The sequence below is a fragment of the Dermacentor variabilis genome, chromosome 5, assembly GCF_050947875.1.
Source record: "Dermacentor variabilis isolate Ectoservices chromosome 5, ASM5094787v1, whole genome shotgun sequence".
In the NCBI taxonomy this organism is placed as follows: Eukaryota; Metazoa; Arthropoda; class Arachnida; order Ixodida; family Ixodidae; genus Dermacentor; species Dermacentor variabilis.
In genome coordinates this window covers 88,065,458-88,082,591 of record NC_134572.1, presented here as the reverse complement: position 1 = coordinate 88,082,591, position 17,134 = coordinate 88,065,458, and the positions used below count along the sequence as shown (strand labels likewise).

Sequence of the window (17,134 nt, the reverse complement as noted above, 5' to 3'; positions counted from 1 at the left end):
CCCAGCATGTAGGGGTCCGACTTAAGTTGTGCGACTCACAGTCGGGCTTCTCTGTCTTTTAGGAAGGAGTGTACATACTCCTGAAATCTCTGGCCGAGGCCGACGCCTGCCACAGACTCCAGTTTGAAGCGGTGTCGAACGCTTTCGTGAGATCGAGATCGAGGATGCCTCGAACGTCTCTTGTTTTAACGTCGAAGATCTATCTCTTTAGGAGCAACATGACATCTTAAGTGGATAGGTGGGGTCGAAACCCTACCATGTTGTGTAGGAGGAGTTCGTGTTCCATAATGTAGCGTGACACTCAGTTTTGAATTACGTGCTCGGCTACTTTACCACGCATGAAGTAAAGGAGATGGAGCGTGAATTGTCGAGATTAAGTGGTTTGCCGGATTTTGGGATGAGGACCACCGTGGGAGTGCGCGACTGCGTTGGTACCTCTCCTGTTTCCCACACGTGGTTGGTGTCTTTCTTGAGTAATGTAATGGCATGGTCGTCTAATTAACGTAATAGTCAGTTGGTTACCCCGTCGGGTCATGAAGCCGACCTGCTGTTTAGGTTGCGTACCGCCTCTCGGACTTTTGCTTCCAAGGCAGCGTCTAGTTCGGAAGTGGTTTCGCACTTTATGCTCGGGTCATCGTTGGGGTGAGCGGAAGGTATCATTTGGCAATTTCTTCTAGGAAGGACACTTCCGTTTCCCCTTTCTCTTTATGTGACTGTAGAAGTCGGTCTAGCGTGTGGCTTTGATTATCCTTCGTTTGGCTGTCGTCTAATCTGCGTTTCAGGAGGTTCCACTTACCTCCTGTCCGCATGCGGCCGTCGACTGCCGACCCGAGTTTGTGCCATTGGAGTCTTGTGAGCTCCGTATAGTATTGGTCTATGCCTCGGTTGAGGATCCAATGCGTTTGCGCAGGTGTCTGTTAAGACGTTGCTTTCTCCATCGCGCAAGTATCGAAGCCTTGGCCTCAAGTACGTGTGCGAGGTGAGGGTCAACCCTCAAGACCACCAGTTCTGTTTGTATGGTTTTCGTGGCTCTGGTTACATCGCCCTTTATCGCCGAGAGGAGTTCCGCGAAGGAGTCATAGGTGTTCGTATCTTCCTTCCGTAACTTACGGAAGGTATCCCAGTCTGTGAGGGTGAAAGATCGGGGTGGGGCTGTCGTGTTTGGTATTTCTGTGCGTATGACGAAGTGATCGCTGCCCAGGTTCTCTTGTGTGTTCGTCCATGTGCAGTTTGCAACGTTTCGGAGTAATGTGAGGTCCGGCGTAGTGTCGCGCAGCGTCAACGTACCCAATCTGGTGGGGAAACCGTGGTCCGTCACCAGGATGAGGGACAGGTCGTCTATTGTGCGCGCGACGTTGTTGCCGCTAGGCTTGATTGTTGGGTAACCCCATGACGGGTGGTGGGCGTTGAAATCACCTGCGATAATGAGTGGTGAGTTTAGTGCCAATGATGTGGCTTTAGTAAGGATTGCGTGGAAGGATTGTTTGTAGTGTGCAGGGGAGCTGTAGACGTTTAGTACAAAAACACTTTGTTTTAAGAGTCGGTTAAGTACGAGCTCGATTAGGATCACCTCAATACGACTGTTTTTCGGTAGGACGTTGTGAACGATGAGCGCGAATTTTCTACTAATGAGCGTGGCGATGCCTCTCCTGGCGTCCCCTCCTCTTTGGGAGACGGTACATTACCGTGAGAGCGTAAGGGTTTCGCATAGGGTTTCCTGTAATAGTATTACGTGCGGCTTTTTGAGTTGAATTTTGAGGTACTGTTGCAGTGAGGATTTGCGTTTCGCGTGGCTAGCGCAATTCCACTGCCAAATTTCTAAAGTACCCCGTGTCGTGTTAGCCATGATGATTTTGTGAGGAATTTATTGGCGTCGAAGGGTGCGTCGTCGTGTCCATCTGTTGTGGCTGACTAGCTTTGTTTTTAATTTTTATCGCGACTTTGTTTTTGGCAAACTCTACACGATTCGCTAGGGTACGAATACTTTCTAGGTTCTCTCGCGTGAGGCACAGAATTTCATCTAGGGTGTCTTGTGGTGCATTACTCTCTTCTTCCGTCTCTGGCAGCGGAGGGGGTTTGCGTTTGGCTGCGCTTATTTTTACGTTTGTCTCTTGGGGTGATGCTTGTTTAGGAGCTTTAAGGTTTTGAATTTGCTGTTTCGTGTCATTAAGCTGCGCTGTAGGCATTTGTATGGTGGCTCGGAGACAAACTAGTTCCTGTCGTAGGGCTGTGACTATCTCGCTCTCATGCTCGGGCAATGAAGACCGTGTTACCTGTTTGGTAGATGTGGCGTCCCGTTGCTGCTGTTGGTGGTGTTTCCCTCGCACGCGGTCCGCCCACGTCAGTTCGGTGTGGCCGGATGTAGGGCGACCCCTGGAACGGGAGTGGCTGTTGCGGAGGGCGCTGTGGCTTTGCGTGTCGGCGTGACTGAGCGACTCCTTGTGGTCGCTACAAAAATTCTCGAGGTGGCGTTCGAATCGCGGTGATTGGCGCCACTCGGTCCTCGGTTGCGTCTGCGGCCGAGTGGGTTGCATCTGCGGTGGCATCTCTGTCGCCCGATGTAAGGGACTTGAAACTTGTGTTTGCAGTCCTTGTCGGCGGTGCGGTGTGGCCCGCCGCACAGGGTGCAGTGCGCGAATACACTGGTGATCTTCTGGTGGCATTTTGAGCTGTAGGAAACTTCAGTGTGTATGCGAAAGAGCGTGCATCAAACAATGCTTGCTCCGCAGTAGATGCAACTTGGTACTTGCATTCCTTGGAAAAGGATTGTCACGGCCGTGGTGTTCTTGATTCTCTTCACCTCCAAAGCGTTGGGGTTGCGTTTTGTGACGATCAATTCTCGGAGTTATGAGTCGTTGAGCTTGAGGTCAATGCCTCAGACTACGCCTTTGCAGGTATTATCGGGTGGGACCAGGTATACCGCGACCGATACGTAGTGTCTTTCATGAGAATCTGTTCCACCATGGCGTATGCTCTTGATTTCGTTCGCTGGAGGTGCAAATGATGAAGATATGCTGAGTTACGTTGGGGCATATGGAGTCTTCCATGAGGTCTTGAGGAGCCAGGGCTGCTGCCATTGCCAGGGCTTGCTCCACCTGCACTGGTGTGGATTTGGCCACGTTGAGACCGTCTCGGGGTCTCGCGATGATACGGAACGTATCCCTTGGTAGCTGGGGGAGTCTCGAGGTAGCGACGAGGTGCTGGTATGCACTGTTCGGTCTGGCGGTGCGATCACCGTCCCTTCGTCTGCCACGTGTACTTGACGAACTTGCTCCTTGGGGTTGACTGGCCTTGCTCTTACGTGGTTTGCAGTTATATATGCTGCGATCCAGCCCGGGTCATTCGAGTCTTCCGGTGATATCGTCCCACCGGTGACGATTTCCATGGCGGTAGTGAGTGACTTGCGGTGTTAGCCCTAGGCATACCTGCCTTTGCACATCGAGGTTGAAAATTCGAACGCAGAAAATGTTGAGAAAGGGCCCACCCACCAAATAAATCCGGTATCCACGGAATCCATGTAACTTGCTGCTTTCGTTGATACACAATTCACTTTGATTTGGGGTGAATGACCTCATGAAATCATTGATGATATCGGATGTCTGCTCGTCCACACTAGTCGGCGCCCCCCTACTCTAATGTGAGAAGAAAAAAATAACATTTCTATGGTCGCTTTACCAGATCGTGTACATTATTGCACACCTCTGTACTTGGCCTAATTTTTGTGTTGGTCAACTGCATCACTCATGATCACTGCAGCACTCTGAAGCATATACAAATTTACTGATGCATAGCTGAGTCAGTCAAATCTCGATATAACGAATCACGCGGGACTGCCGAAAATAGTTCCATTACTCCAAAAGGTTGTTACAGTAAAAGCTCGTTAATTCGAAATTTCACACAATTTGAAGTAGTTGCCGCAGTCCGTCCAACAATGTATTGAAAGAAATGTGTAACACATCCTGCTTATTCACACTGAAATCCGCACCGCCACCGATAATTCGAACTCCGCATTATCGTGGATGGGGAGAGTGCTAGTGTGCGAGAGCATGCTGGCGTTGTCACGCGGGTCGCGCAGCTTTGCTTTTTCGATCAGCGGCAAGGACGATAACACCGTCGCCGCGCGCCGTGTTCTTTAAGTACGAGCGAGCGAGGGTGAGCCGGCGAACGCGGCTCAATCCTGTGTGCGCGAGAGGGGAAGGTGGGGCAGAGCGCGCCCTCTCTTGTCGTGCGCGAGGCAGGGGGGTGAGGCGAGGGAGGACGATCGGCGGCGGCTTCTGCTTACGGCGCGGCCATGCGGGAGCCGCATCTTGAAAGCGATATGTGACGTGGCCAAAGTGCGCGCATGCGTGGGCCTCATCTTCAAAGCGATCTGTGATGTTTGCAGAGTGCGCGTAGTGCCGGTAGCTTCATATGCGATGTGCTTTCTACGTTTCGTTCGCGTTGAAGCGAGAGCAGTACGAACGTCCATTCGCTCGCTGCTACTGCTGCATGTCCTCACTCCAGCGTTTTTCAGCTAGTTTCCACGGTCATCGAGCAAGATGCGCTCATGCTTACTTGTGCACGTGTGACATAGTGCTTGTTAATTTATTTAGTAAGCAAATGCTTACAAGTTTATACGGCCGATAAAACTATTATCCTTACTTCATATAGCTATCTACTAATTTTCTATTGCAATCGATGCTTCGCTTTTCGCGCGAGTGTGCAACATTTTTTTTCTCCGCCCCAGCCAGCGTGACGAACGCGCGGATGGAGCAAGAGCCATCTCGACGTCGGGCGCGTCGGACCGCGCTGGCCGTGTCCGGTTACGTTGGCTGCGCCAGTGCTTCGAAGTATAGACGTTGTTCACGCCAACGTGACGTAGCATGTGCGTGCGTGCTCATGCCACGTCAGACTATATACGCGCCTTAACCGAGTGATTTTTTCTCTGACTTTCATTAGTTCGAATTTTCATAGCATCCCTGTGGAATTCAAATTAATGAGCTTTTACTGTATAGTGAAAGCCCCAAAATGAACCATTCCGCCCATCAACCCATCAAACCATAAGTTGTCACCGTTTGAGCTCTCCACAATAATGTCGCTGTTGGCGGTCAGCCAACACTGTTGCTAATTTACATAGATTCTGCTGCCACGCACTACCGAAACAACGTAAAAGAAGGATGATGCGCGAAAAGCAGATGCTGAGGAAACTACTGACAAAAAGGAAGCTTCATGCTGCCTCCAAAGCACAATGTTTCTTGTTTGTTTGTCATTCACATTCCTTGCTGTGGACACCGCAATTCACCCACTCGAGGCGGACATCTGAACTATTCTAAAGTGCAAGTGCGCGTAAACGGCACCGTCCGAAAAGTGCAAAGTGCGACCATGTGGCTTCCCAGCGAGTACAGAGATTGGTACATTTCTCCGCATGCATAGCTAGTACGGCTGCAGAAAGAAGGGCGAAAGAAGGAAGATAAGCGCTTCCATTGCTAGGCGACACTAGCCTGGGCGGAGCATGCGCTTTCCAAAGAATGATGCTTTCTGTGTCCTTGTCCACTTTCTGCACCTTGTCATCTGCTAGCTTACCGCGTCGCCTGCTGTGAAGAACACACGGAAATCTAAGAATCCCCTGATTTCGGAATATTAGTTTGTAGTATGAGGCATTGTTAGTATGACACCGAAACTTAGATCATTATTCTTAAAACTTTGGTATGCTGAAGTTCATAGCACAGAAATATTTCACACTGAAACCATAAGAATTCAGCAGGGGATTTCTGAAGAGTTTGTTATATTGGTGTTTATAGTGACGAGGTTTCACTGCTTTGATAATATGAATTATCTTAACAAAAAGAGTGTGTACATGAGCTTCTACAGTACTACCAAGGCTACACCACTCACAGGAAAAATAATTAAAACAAGGACTTATTGTTATCAGTCCTTGACTTCTAACTGGTAAAAATTATTTGTTCCACTTGCACCAACATGAACACCAGCAAGCCATGCAGAACTTTTCTGAGCTGCCAAACCTAGATATTTCTGTTTGCAGACTTTTAACAATATCCTTCTCTTTCTGACAGCAACCACGATTCCTTTGAAAATATTTTCAGCGTTGTGGAATTTGCTTCGATTTCATCAATCTAGCCTCTCATGGTATACCGTTCACTCTCGTTACAACAGACCCTGATAATCTGACAGAAAACGTCTGTTTTATCCGAAACGCCTCATGTCCGAAACTTTCGTCGCATTGTCTAAAATTATTGCAAGGAGTGAGTGACGAACGTCTAAAAAAAATAATAAAGAATTGCAGTTTCGCCCAAAAGGTGAAGCATCGAATGCGATAGCAAATTAAGCAAGATAAGAGTGCAACAGCAGCGATCGAATTGACCACCGTGCTGTCTGTCGCTTCAACGCGAACTAAACATCGAAAGCACAGTGCATACAAAGCTACCAGCACTGGGCACACTTAGTCTACATTGCAGATCGCTTTCAAGATACGGCGGCCACACCGTAAGCAGCAGCCACCGGAGTAGAACCACCCCACCTAACTTTCTCACATTTGAGATTCTCTCTCAACAGCGCGTAAATGAACCTCAACTGTCCTACATATATGTCAGGACAGTTGAGGTATACTCTCAGCCCGCGCACGACGCCTCAGTGTTGTTTTACTGCTTTAAAGAGTTTGGGTTTGGATGAGGGACACCTGCATCTCGGCATCAGCCAACACTGTTTTTTGAGCTCAAGCTCCTTCAAAACGGCGGCATCATGCTTCATTTCCCGTTCATTCCTCAATGCGTAGGTCCTTTTTGTTCTTGTCCTCCTTCTGCCCCTCATTCGCCCCACGGACCATTTGAAGTATTTTCTTGGTCAGTTGCACAGTCCATGTCTGATTTTTCAAGCTCCCTCAGGGCCACAAAAACGTTCGAAAAATCGGCCAGTTGGAAAAAATAATTCCATGTCATTTACTGCCATTAGGGGCTCAAACCGCCAAAGGCATATCGAAAACGCTCTGAAGGCCTATAGGTACATGTATTAGGCATATCGGTGCTCGTACTGTGACAGGAAATACTGGGTGCACATGGTATAATTAAGGAATACATACTGTGTCCCGTGGCAATGGCCCCTCCCACTATTGTTATGCTTCACTGCAATACTTTTGCATATGCTTCACCAAGTAACATTTCTGTACAGAGGCGAAGCTGACTTTCGGGAGCCGGCATTATGCAACGCATTGTGCTTTCCAAGCTTCTAAGTCAATCGCTAGGACCACAAAGGCAGAGTCCGTGCCATTGCTGACAGCAGCGAATTCTTTCAATAAAAAACACAGTACCCAACAGCAAGGAGCTTCATAGCGAACGTCGAAGCAGCTAGGCCTAGCGTTGCCGCAGTGGTAGCTACGACTGCCAGCAGAACTGCATGCTGGAGCGCCGGTTCGAGGCGGCGAGGTAATCAAAATGGCAGCAGTGGTGGCTTTGATTAATGCCGTTTCAGACCTGCGGTCACAGCAAAACGTCTGGAAAACTGGACGGCGAAGAGTTCTTGTGTCCGAAATTTCAGGCGTTCTGATACATTGATCTATGGGGTATGTGGTGGTGCCGCGAAGCCGTCCAAATTATCGGGAATCCAGAAAGTCGGTCATTGAGTTTACACTGGCAACTCCTCTGGCCGACGACAGGGCGTCAAAGACGATTGATTACGATTCCCGTCTGTTACTCGAGCCAGCATTACCGAGACTTTCGACCCTTTAAATAAAATTACGGCTAATTTTCCCTAATGGAGGCACAAATTCCCTGAGTTTTTCCAGACTACTCAAAATCCCTGAGAATTCCCAGTTTTCCTGGTTGGCAGACACCCTGCGCAGATGTTTCCTCTGGAGGCACTACACTACAATGCCACACCTTTGTTTTCTCAAGTAAGATAGTAGTACAGTAAAGCCTAGTTAATTTGGATTTCACGAGACCAAAAAAATACATTCAAAATTAATTGAATGTTGAATTATCAAGAGTGTCAAATAATAAGCAAATGCTTACTGCTTGAACTAACCTTTATACACTGAATGAATTGGCAAATCCCGTTTCTGATTACCACTTATAGCAGCGAAGGCCCTTGCCTCACGACTTCCTTTACAGCGATTCTGTAAAGGAAGTCCGTTCTGTTCTGATTGTACTTCCTTTACAAAGATAGCGACCGTGAACAATTTCTATACCCTCGCTTTTATTTGCGAGGCAGTTTGTTGCGCAGCTTCTGTGAATACATCTGCATCACTTCGGCACCAAACCATAACTTTAGTCGCAGACGCACAATGAAACAGTGCCAATTAGGCCTAATGGACTAGGCAGTGTTCGTTGCAACTTCGGCTGACTCACGCACGCACTTCCACCATTGGCATGGCATATCTATAATGGTGGAAGTGCGTGCGTGAGTCAGCCTTCGATTACTTCACATAAGGAAGAGATTAAGTACCTTAACAGTTATCTCTCACGTAGGCCGGCACGTTTACCCGATTGACACGTGGTGTTGCCATTCCTGAGCATGCGCAGATGAGTTTTGTGCCTTCTTTCTTTTTTCGCCTCAGTGCCCCCTTCAATTGATAGTCGGCGTTCGTGTTGTCCACTTCTCTACTCTTGTGTCCTGTCTGCACGCCTCACTTCTATTTTGCATAATGCCAACAGCGTTCTGTGGGTGTACACTGCGATACCAGGCTCGGTCTGGCAGTGAAAATGGTGGTCATGCACTACTCCAGACGGCTCAAGAAAAGGATAAAGAACACCTGAAGAAGGCATCCAAAGCCCACCAAACAAAGAGGCAAAGGTGTAAGAAGATGCTTGACAGCAATGATTCAAAATATTACAGCCCTGGTGCTTTTTAATAAGTTTGCAGTGCTTTTAAAACTTTGCAGCCAGTTTTCTCAACTGCGTTTTTTTTTTTGTCAATCACCTCGCTCGTGGAAAGCATAGCACTACAATGGCTGGACCGATTTTGGTCCAGTTTGTTTTGCTGTGATCCATAAGCTGTGCTGTACTTAAAAACAGTTTTGAAATGTTTCTTTATCTTTCCATTATTTAATTATTTCACAATAACTACAAGGTTCCATGCAGTGAAGCACAGTCATGTGCATGTTATGTTGAGCAAAACATTATTAGCACATAAAAAAAAAAGTCGAACATTGTCTTGGTGTAGATTGGACATTTGGCCAAACATGCAAAGTATTCCCAGCTCCCTATCGCGTTTTGTTACTGTGCCAGGCTTTCCACAAGCAAGGAACTTATAAATTCTTATAAAACAAAAGCTAATGAAGATACCTTTATGAAATTTTAGATTTGTTTCTTTATTGCAATGTGCAGTGCATGTGCCAAATTTCAGCCCTTTCTGTCAAGAAACAAGAAAGTTAGTTCTGATCCCCTCCTCCTCCTTTAATACGTACCCCCGCTTAATGTGCAATTGCGGTTTAAACGTAGTCACGAAGATTCCTCCCCCCCCCACCCAATCCCCACTGAACCCCATGTATTGGCTGACCTTTTAAGCCGTAGTCACTCAGTGCCCACCAAATGGTTAGTGCGTACTATTTTCTTACTTGTTCTACACGCACAGACACAAAATCGATAAAACCTCATGAGTGCAGACATTCGTTTGCCCCCGATGACAGCCACTAGAGATAGTGACGTTTAAACATGGCCACCATGAAGTAGTTCCTACTCCTACAGCTGTTGCCGACTGCAGCACATAAAAGCATGGCCTTCGAGATTCGCTTCCGGTAACGCAAAGAAGGTGCCGGTAGGGGGTGCGAATTTGCTGTCGCCGTCGAACCAAATCCAATCCAATTCAAGTAGCAACCGCACAGAATGAGCACCGAATGAGAAAAATCTCTCCATCCGTCTGTCCCATAAGACGACTGCTTTGAAGACAAAGCCTGCAGCAGCGAACGACTGTACCATCATGCTGCTTGTCATTTCAACGCAAACAAGGCGGCGAGAACACAGCGCTCATGAAGCTCTCGGCACAAGCCGCACCCTGCCCCTTTCGCAGGTCGCTTTCAAGATGTGAGCCCGCGCGTCTCTCTTCAGCGCGCAACGGCGGAAACACAGCGCACGGAGCTATTAGCAGTCAGCACACTCTGTCCACATCGTAGATCGTTTCGAAGATACGGTCTGCTTGGCCGTATATGCAGGCACCGCCGGTGTAGGTTTGATCACGGTTCATAATGGTTCAATGCGGATGGGTAAGGCGCTAATGAACGATAATGGCTTATAATGATCGAAATGTCACCAGCGCACTGGGCATCGCCAGCTGCAGTACTTAGCTTGCGTTATTAATGCACCTTGTGCCACCATGCACACCAGTTTGTGTCGCTGCAGCGCTGTCATTTGTTTGTACTGGCCGTACCAAATTTCCTAACATTGATAATGACACCGGGCTGCGTGAAGATGAGCAAGGGGCACAACGCTTACGCATACTTAGCCATCTCCCAGAGAAGTTCCTGCATGAATTTTTTTTCTTCGTTCCACCAGTGTGTTTGCAGTCGTGGTGTTGTCGTGGTGTTCAATAGTCTTTGCTGCAGCATGTCGTGTTTATGTTATCGAGAAATCGACGTTGTTACATCCACAGAGTTCTTGGATAGTGACATTGTTGCCGCTGTCGCACCTCGCCCATCTTCAAGCAAAAGCGATGACGATGTGGAAGTGGACGACAGCCCTTCATTATCTGACGCGGAGTGTTCTTTTGAGCGTCATGCGAGCTTTCGCAAAGAAGCGGGGCCTCGTGGACAAACTCGCTCGCAGCCTTACCGAGTTTGAAGATGTCATGGCAAGGCCACCATGGCGGCAAGTGAAGATCGCCTATTTTTTGCTGCCTGACCATAAATAAAGCCTGTCTGAGTGTGTGTATTTGAGAGCATTGTGACATAGTTCTTATCCAGCCAGTAAGCATCTTCTAAACTGGCATTGGCACTTAGTGCGTACCTAAACGTCGTTCCCGGCCGACTACGTGTTAACAAGGTTTGACTGTACTCTGAAGTTGACTTATTGTTGCAACCGATATATCGTTATATGGGGTATTGTTATAAGTGGACTGCAGTGTACAGTCGAACCCACTTATAACAGTACTCAAGTGACACGACAATTCCACTGTTAAACCGGTAACTGTTATAACCGGGTTGCATGAGAAATGAAAAAATCAAAACGGAGGATGGCCTAGCTGTTCCGAGAAAACTGCCGTATTTACTTGCGTAATGATCACAATCGCGTAATGATCGCACCCCGAACTTGCCACAGCGATATGTCGTGTGCCAAGTCTAGCTAATGATGATCGCGCTTGGCATCTGTCGAATGCTGCCAAATGCTACGCGAACGACTCTTCAAGACATACCAAGCGGTCTGCAAGCACCGAACATTCTCGAGCAGATGCCCCAATTTCATTCCTTTCATCACTTTCCGCACTTCCACGAAAAAAAGCTACAACCAAACTCGCCTTGGCTTTATTATTTGTAGGCTTTATAATGGTTGTGGTCCACAACAACAAAAAAGGTGCCTTTCGATTCTTCTCGCCTGCACTCGTGGGCATGTAACTAATTGCGAACGGAACAATAGTAGCCACGTTTACACTGATACGTTAAAAGTGTACCTTATTCATACGCCGACGCTTGAAACACAGCTAAGATATTCGTCCACCCTTAGCGGAAATGTGCCGTATTAGGGTAGTAGTGAAGATAAATGCCGAAGTTTCCGCAGCGGGCCCGTCATGTATTTCTATGTCACTGGCAGCTAAGTGCGCTCATCCCTGTTTCTGTCCCCTTCAAGTGGTCATGGCTAAGTTAGTGTGGCAAACTTGCTGATAGTAACTATATTATTCATTACTACTATGGAAGACAGTGTTTCAATGCGCATAACATATTTACGAGAAGAAAAGAAATCGTGTTTGACGCATTCAGCTTGCTCCCCCGGCCGCTAGTTTTGTTTTGGTGTCCCGCACTGTTACAGTGGGAGCCGCCTATTTGTTGACCTGTTGTCATCCCGCAGCAAACGCAGGATGAGAAAAAAAAAAGTTTTCTTTTCGTGGGAAATTTGAACCGCGCAATGATCGCACCCCTGAATTTGCGTCAATTTCTTTTACAAAAAAGTGCTATCATTATGCAAGTAAACCCGGTATAATGGTGAGGAGGCAAGTTCTGTGCCCCACCACTTTCCTCCACTGGCTTCTGATTGTGTGGACTCAGAAGGTTCCTCCGAAAAATGAAGCACCGGAGGGACTGAATCATCTGCAGGGCTTCCTGTGAGGACAACGTCAAGGCAGCCCGCCCTATCATGTCATCACTGCTGTCATCGACGTCGCTATTCCATGCAAGCACGTCCGTAACAATTGCCTCATCGGCTAGAAGCACTTAGTTTCCAAATCTATAGCAGTGTGCTTGCTTTTCACCAGCAACACTGTGCATTGCCGATGGTCAGCAGGCGGATCAGCCATCTTCCGTTTCGGCGGCAAGTTAAACGAGGCTGAGAAACCACGTGGCCAGAAATGATTTTGACGCAACCAACAACGGCCATGCGGCCACATCTTGAGAGTGATCTGCATTGGGGGCAGAGTCTAAGTGCGGCGGCGGCTCGTAGCTTTGTGCGTGCTGTGATTTCTTGGCTCACTTTTCGTTGAAGTGATAGAAAGCATGAATGTCATTTCGCTCGCTGCTGCTGCTGCATTTGCTCATGCCAGCGTCTTGACAGCGAGTTTCCACGGTGATCAAGCGAGATGTGTTCATGTTTGCTTGTGTGCATGTGACACCATGCTTGTTAATTTAGTTAGTTTGCCTATGTTTACAAGTTTATATGGCTGATAAAACTACTAACCTTGCTTTGTATAGCTGCCCATTAATTTGCTATCGCAATCGATGCTTTGCCTTTCGAGTGAAACTGTGACTTTCTTTACAATGAGGACTCTAAACTGAGACGTCCCGATGGAAAGGTCGTCGGAGACAGTGCACCACATCTGATTCTGTATAACAAGACGGACCTTGAATACAAGGACACGAAGGCGCCACCCAGTACCTCATTCTCTCTTGCACATGGCGACACCGTAACAGAAGGGAGCACACCTACGATTATGACCAGTGGCAACGACTTCATCATGTTCTTAAGACATGACACGTTAAGAACGCAGGACGAAGCACGTAACTGCAGCGCTGATCTGTCAGCAGACGAAGGATAAAGCTTGCGAGCATGCAGAGAGAAGCAGCGGCGGAGGCCCAGTCCAGCCTCGGCAACTCCACTGTAGCAGCCTTAGGTGGCAGACGTAATCAGCGTCATCCATCAAGCTGGCGGAAAAGTAAATCTGCTTCCCTCCCACCCCTCCCTGCAAGTTTGCTTCCCTCGCCCTGCTTCTCATCATCATCATCATCATCATCCTAGTTACGCCCACTGCAGGGCAAAGGCTTCTCCCATATTTCTCCAACAACCCCAGTCATGTACTAATTGTGGCCATGTTGTCCCTGCAAACTTCTTAATCTCATCCGCCCACCTAACTTTCTGCCGTCCCCTGCTACACTTCCCTTCCCTTGGAATCCAGACCGTAACCATTAATGACCATCGGTTATCTTCCCTCCTCATTACATGTCCTGCCCATGCCCATTTATTTTTCTTGATTTCAACTAAGATGTCATTAACTCGCGTTTGTTCCCTCACCCCAATCTGCTCTTTTCTTATCCCTTAATGTTACACCCATCATTCTTCTTTCCATAGCTCATTGTGTCGTCCTCAATTTAAGTAGAACCCTTTTCGTAAGCCTCCACGTTTCTGCCCCGTAGGTGAGTCCCTTGCAAATTCCTCGCCTTCAATGGTCTCCGCACGCGCCCGCCTCAGCGTTGGCTGGCGCAGGCAGTTTCGTAGTCCTCACTCGGTGCGCGCTTGTGTGCCACAATATTTTACAACTCACACCGTTTGTGCACCGTGCTAAGGTACATGAGTACGTCAAGAACAAGTCCTTCTTTTAATTCAAACTTCTTTTAATTCAAGCAAATTTTCTGGCCCTTTCGAGTTCGAAATATAGAGATTCGACTGCATTGTTGGAAGCACCTTGCAAATTTGGCCTCTTTTATGCCTGCCAGCGCCGCCGTGACATTGCGTTTTGACTTTGTCTGCATCGGCAAAACGCTTGCCTTTCAAGTTTCTTTTGTTCCGACCAAACAGAAAGAAGTCTGCGAGAGCCAAATGTGGTGATTAGGGCATGTTAGTCTAAGTAGTCATCTGCGTTGTGGCCAAGAACTGGCAAAGGAGCATTGTCATGATGTAGGAACCACTCGGCAGAATTACACAAGGCCGGGTATTGTGTAATTCTGTAATAACACCTCCACGTAATCTTGTTGGTTGATGGTTTGGTTCTGGGGCTCGAATTCTGAGTGTAAAATACCTTTGATGTCAAAAAAACAGGTAAGCATCATTCTTGAATTCGATTTAACCCGATGAGCTTATTTTATTTTGGACAAGGTGAGTTGGTGACTTTCATTGACTTGTATGTTGTTTACTTTCGGGATCGTACCCATAGCACCATGACTTGTCGCCTGCAACTGTGCCCTTCATTGCACGACAGGCTACCACGAGACGATCCCTTTGCTTTTTGGTGAGAAGTCTCGGCACAAACCTAGCAGCTACTCATCGCATTCCCAAATTGTCATGCAAAATGTGCTGAATGGAGCTGAATGGAAGTCTTCGAGCTAGGCGATTGTTCTGCATCAATATTACCTGATGAGATCACACATTTGGGCGACGTTGCCCTCAATTCATGCACTTGAAGGATGACCATAACGGGGCTGATCTTCAATGGTCATTTCCCCCTTTTTAAACCAAGCAAACCATTCGTACACTTGCGTTTTACTGGGAGCATGTTCTTTGTAAGCTGTTTGCATCATCACAACAGCTTCTGCTGCGTTCTTGTCAAGTGAAAAAGAAAACTTCACAGTTTATGTTGTAATTGACAATTTGCCATTTCTTCGTGTCACAAGTGCACTACAGACACACAGGCACACAGAACTGCAAGTGAAACTACACACACTGTCGACAGTTGAAACCACTTGGCATACTGACTTGGGAGAAGTCCTCCCACAGCATCCTACCGTCACAACCACGTACTGAAGTAGGCAATGTGCAGGAGCACGATTCCAGTTATTTTTAGGTTCCTCCTCATACAGCTACCCAGCGTCCCTTACATGGCGGTCCATCTGCGTCTCCGCCCGCCAGCGGCGGCTTCTCCAAGATGCATCATGCAGTGTGAACGGCATTACAGGGACCCAGATACAGATGGCAACACAGGTACCAACCAGCAATGGAAAATTTATTTCCTAAAAGGCAGGGCACAAGCGAGTGCACAAACTAAAAGCATACAGAAAATAAAAATAAAACTTTTAAAAATTGCTGACTTCAGCTTGGCACATAACGGCTGTCGGCGTCTGTGAAGAAAAAGGGACACTCGAAGATAGCACGCAGAGGGACAACTGACACTACAACGTACTAAAAGCCTAATGAAATACATGAGGGGACGGGGCAAGCAGATATGTCAAGAGGTGAACGGGAGACGAAGCTAGCAGGACGCACATGGGGATGGCACCGTTGTGCACAGGGTCGAGTGCAGAGAATGTAGAAATCCACAGGGCACTGTCGAATTTGAATGTCGGTACGAAGCGAAACCACTATCTCTAGCACAAAGCACAGCTGGCACGATGCAGACATGGCTTGGCAGTAAAAAGGCATGGAGAGATACGGCATACTCCACAGCCAGAACTATTTTTTCCAGTGTTGCTTGTCGCCACGATTACACTTCAGCTACTGCAGTTTATGCTATGGTTGTAGTAGTTGTAGCCTACTAGACTGCATTGCAACAATTTTTGTTTGCACGACCCTCCTGGAGATGTATATAACACAACCGACACCAGCAGTTAGCCTTCTGATATCATCAATGGTGAGCAGGACCAGTCATGCCAATTGCGGTGAGTAATGTTTGGTTCTCTATCTTGACATCATGGCGAGTAACTTGTATCATGGCCTCCTAGGATGCTATGTTGGTACCGCTCTCCTCAAACCACCACATCCTTATAAATCAAATGCAGCTGCTCATCAAGTAGCAGCGAAAGACATCCTCAACGTAGCAGACTACTTCTAATCCCTGAACAAGGCTTGCTGGTACGCGGTGACTTCAGCATCACGGTACGATTCATCCCTACACTGTTCAAACTTGAGCTTTCACATTAAGAGCTTTCGCTTCCAAGCAGCGCAAGCAAACGCACACGGTGCAATATAGCAACAACCATTGCATCCGTCGATATTCGCATAAACAGAGGCCTAGAGGCATGTTGGAAAGAAACAGGAAATACTTCGGGTGAGAATTCTGGTCCACTCAGCCAATTTTGGCAGAGCAGCTTTGCTTGCTCCATGGAGTGATCTCGCCTCTACGAGTGCTCTTGATCTGCCATTGAAACACTCATCTGGTGCTCCCCTATCTGCGATTGGAACAGCCGTGTTCTAAAAAGAGCAAGAAATTTTACTCCGGCTCCTAATTTGCCATTGGAACTCGCTATTAGAATCAGGTAAATACAGTTATCAGACATTGCAAGCTGTGGTAATTGCTTGAAAATCATCCTGGGGCTAGCCGAAAATAGGCATTTTTGATACATGACGATGAGTGTTCGATGCACTTATTGTTCCCTAACCTCCGCCAAGACAGACACGGCCACTAAGGGGTTGCTATTGAGGTCACCATAGGGGTCAGGCACATGCCAGGCCAATTTCTAATTATCTGGTGAGGGATCGAAATAACGAAAGTTTGGCCCCGTAGAGATGCATGGGCGCCAGCCAGCACCTTTGGTAGGGATTGAATTAACCGAAGCATCAAATTAAATGAAATCGAATTAACAGAACATTACTGTATTGCAATCAAGCACAGGACAAAACAAAATTCCACGAGAAATGCTTTTTTTTCAGTGTGAAGTTGAAAAAAAAGAAATAAGCATCGATTGTAGCATCAAAATTCATTTTTTTTTGGACTGCCAGATTATTCTGACATTTTTGGGGCTCCCCGGTCTTTCTGAAAAATCAGTTATAAACTCTGTCAACAAGGGCACTGAGGTTGGCTGCGTGCGCAACAAGATGGAGTAATAGAGTACTCCACAAATGGAGTGCATTTACAC

The 17,134-nt window shown here is 47.4% G+C and overlaps 1 protein-coding gene across 2 annotated transcripts in view; it reads right to left on the bottom strand.

Moving 5' to 3' along the window:
• Adar (Adenosine deaminase acting on RNA) overlaps positions 1-17,134 on the bottom strand; it is a 49,591-nt gene that overhangs the window by 19,802 nt on the left and 12,655 nt on the right. The window lies entirely within an intron of this gene.